Source organism: Lygodium microphyllum, chromosome 13, assembly GCF_053477565.2.
Source record: "Lygodium microphyllum isolate KBCC chromosome 13, Lygodium_microphyllum_v1.1.10, whole genome shotgun sequence".
In the NCBI taxonomy this organism is placed as follows: Eukaryota; Viridiplantae; Streptophyta; class Polypodiopsida; order Schizaeales; family Lygodiaceae; genus Lygodium; species Lygodium microphyllum.
The window spans coordinates 144,265,783-144,269,687 of record NC_141147.1 but is presented as its reverse complement, the minus strand read 5'-3'; positions in this window follow the sequence as shown (position 1 = coordinate 144,269,687).

Below are 3,905 nucleotides of genomic sequence, written 5' to 3'. Positions count from 1 at the left end.
CGCAAGAACGCTTCCTTTCTAAGTGTGGGGATATGGTGAGAGTGAAAAAAGACTGAATTTTTGACTGATTTTTGTTGTTTTTAAGGTCTGAATGATTGATTTTTGATGGATTTAGAGTGATGTATGGTTGTTTAAGGAAGTGTCTGAGAGTGTTTTGGATGATATTGATTATGTTTTGGAAGCTCATGATGATTCTCAATGGAAATATGAAGCTCTGTGATGTTCTGATATGTTCTGTTGAGGTTCTGATTGGTTCTGTATAGCTTCTATTTTGTTCTGATTGTCTTCTAAAATGAAGCATGGATTGATGATTGATGAAGATTGAGATCTTTTGGAAGCCTATTGAATAGTTTTTGATAGTATGGAATGGTTTTAGTATGAGTTATGAGGTTCTGGTGACCTTCTATAACCCTCTATAAACCTTGTGTAGAGCCTCTGTCTCTGCTCTGTAAACTGTTCTGTATCTGTTATGGTATTGTACTGTACTGTTCCGTAGATCTTCTGTAAGTGTTCTGTAGAAAGTATGTGTGACTTTGGGAAAGTTTTCTAACTTTTGGAAAGGATTAATCTAAGTTCAAAAGAGCTAAAACAAATGGAAGAAGCAGCTGCTGAAGACTAGAGAGAAGACTGAAGTGACAGTGATAGTAGTGAGCTATGAAGAGACACTGTAGTGGCTCTCGTGCCTCTTCACATCAGAAATACCTCTTGGGAGGTGTATCCACGACCTAAAAAGGATTATTGAGAGTCATTATGAGAGTATTGTAGTGAGGAGATGATGTACTATTGAGAGAGAGAGAGAGAGAAAGCTAGAGATAGCCAATTCTATCAAAATAGTGTAACTATATATGAGCCAATTCTATCAAAGCAGTGTAACTGTATATGAGAGATTGAGAGAGAAAACTATGAAGAAAATGAGGATGAATACTATGTGATTGATTGCCATTCAAAAAATGGTGTATTCTTTTATGTTCCTTATTCAATTGATGGATTTTATGAAGAAGTTGAAGATTATGGTTGATTCTATCAAATCCGTGGGAGATATTTACTATGATCTTGCATGAAGAATTGTTGTTTTCTTTGTTTTGGTCATTAGAAGAATGAAATAAAAGCTTGTTGATGTTACAAGATAGATTTTCTTGCAATAGAATCCCCTTTTCCTTGGTGTTCCTCTTGGGGCTCCTCTCTCTCTCTCTCTCTCTCTCTCTCTCTCTCTCCCTATGTTTTTTTAGCAATTCCTTCCTTGCACTCACTCTAGACATTGTGTACTTTGGTCCTGTCTATGCATAGGTGATTCTTTTCAAGATTTTCGGGCTGATCACAACCCTGGGAGGTCCACTAGGGTTTATCGTATGGTACCATATGAGTGTAAGGGAGGGGGGTTATTTAAGGGAAGGAAGGTACATTTTATAAGGTAAGGTTCCATAAATAGGGGGTAGATAATGGGTATTTTCATATATTTCTTGCACGCAGATGAGGTCTCCTTATTACTACACTAGTGAATCCCCCATGATCACAACACGAACATGGATTATGGTAAATAACAATCTCTATTTTCTTGATAATTTATAAAATAAATTATTAAATATAATTTATATTGATTTTTTGTGTTTTTTTGATTGATAATTTTAAAAATACCATTATTGAATAAGATAAAAATAGATTTTTGTACTCATTTTAATGATCACAAGTCTTAATACGTGTATATGTATATAAAGAGAGAAAGGGGGCTTGCCATGAAGTCTTGAATTACCTTGAAAATATTTTATTTTTCTAAGTCTTGAATTACTTTTAGGATTCATTTAGTTGTTGTATACATTCAAAAAGTGAATTTGAGAGATAGGACTCATGATGCTTGTGCTATTTTTCTCAACCTATTACTACCTGTAAAGATTGTTGTTGCATCTAGTAGTTCTTTAACCATTTTTATGAAGGAGAGTGTGGTGCTTAGTGAAGAAGAAGCAATAACATGTTAAGATTAGTGTAGAACCATGAGGTTTTTTTCCAAAGGATTGGATATTTGTGTGATCCTTCTTGGGTGCATATGAGATTCGAACTAGTTGTTTGGTATGGAGTGGGTTTCTTGTAACTTGATGTTTGTATGATTTAGTATACTATCTAGTTATCTTTTCCCATTGATTGCATAAGTGGCTCTCTTTTGAAATTTTAAAAGAAAATAACTAAATTCATGTGAAGTGTTTAGGGTCTTCTTAACTCTTTGCAATTGGTGAAGAAAAACATAAGATGGGAGTCAAAGTGCTTGTTGAAAGTTCTTCAAACTCTTCATTAGGTGGATCATTTCCTATGTTGATATTTGGAAGTGTCTTAAGTCAAGATATTGATAAGGGTATTAGGCTAGGACATCATCTCTAAGTTGACTAAAGGTACCCTTTGATTGTGAGTCTGTATGGTTGGGCATTGAGGTAAAATGGTTATGCACAATGAGACATATTGATATCCTAACTTATAGTCGATTTTGACCTACACGACACTCTCTCACACTACAAGGATATGAGGGTATAGCAACGTCTATTTGCGACGAGAAATAGCGGCATCACTATTTGTGTCGCTATTAATAGCGACACAAATAGTGACGGTACCCAGATAAAAGAACGCAGGCTGAAACCTGAGCCCGTTAATTTGCGCGCATTCACGAAAGAGAGAGCGAGAGGGAGAGGGAGAGGAAAAGCGAACATCTTGCATTTGAGAGGGAGAGAAAGAGAGAAAGAGGGAGAAAGAAGACTTCTCACCGCCACCACTGCTACCATTTGCGAAGTAGAGGAGGAGGTATACAGATGACGAAGAGGAGCCACCGTCGTGAAGAGGAGCCGTCAAACCCTTCTTCGAGAGCCTTTACGGTGAGTGCATTGTCCATTCTTGCTTTGATTTTGTATTTTCTCTCTCTTTTACTTATTTTTGGTATAATTCGTGTGTATTGAGAGAGGGAGAGGAAATGAGAGAGAAAGAGAGGGAGAGGGAGAGGAAATGAGAGAGGGAGAGGGAGAGGGAGAGGAAGAGGGAGAGGGAGAGGGAGAGGGAGACATTAAACATAATAGGGAAATGAGAGAGGGAGAAGGAGAGGGAGAGGGAGGGAGACATTAAAAATAATATGGAAATGAGAGAGGGAAAGGGAAAGGGAGAGGGAGAGGGAGAGGGAGGGAGAGGGAGAGGGAAACATTAAACATAATCGGGAAAGAGAGAAAGAGAGGGAGAGGGAGAGGGAGGGAGAGAGAAAGAGAGGGGGAGGGAGAGGAAACGAGAGAGGGAGAGGAAGAGAGAAAAAACATTAAACATAATAGGGAAAGAGAGGGAGAGGGAGAGGGAGAGGGAGAGAAAATGAGAGAGGGAGAGGAAGAGGGAGAGGGAGGGAGAGGAAAGAGAGGGAAACATTCAACACAATAGAGAAAGAGAGAGGGAGAGAAAGAAAGAAAAAACATTAAACATAATAGGGAAAGAGAGAAAGGGAGGGAGAGGAAATGAGAGAGGGAGAGGAAGGAAAACACATTAAACATAATAGGGAAAGAGAGAAGGAGAGGGAGGGAGAGGAAATGAGAGAAGGAGAGCAAGAGAGAAAAGGAAATAAGAGAGGGAGAGGAGAGAGAAAAACATTAAACATAATAGGCAAAGAGAAAGAGAGAGAGAGAGAGAGGGAGAGAGTGAGGGAGGGAGAGGAAATGAGAGAGGGAGAGGAAGAGAGAAAAGAAAATGAGAAAGGGAGAGGAGAGAGAAAGAAATGAGAGAGGGAGAGGAGAGAGAAAAAGAGATTAAAAACATTAAACCCAATAGGGAAAGAGAGAAAGAGAGGGTGAGGGTGAGGGAGGAAGAGGAAATGAGAGAGGGAGAGAAAGAGAGAAAATGAAATGAGAGAGGGAGAGGAGAGAGAAAAAGAGAGAAAAAACATTAAACGT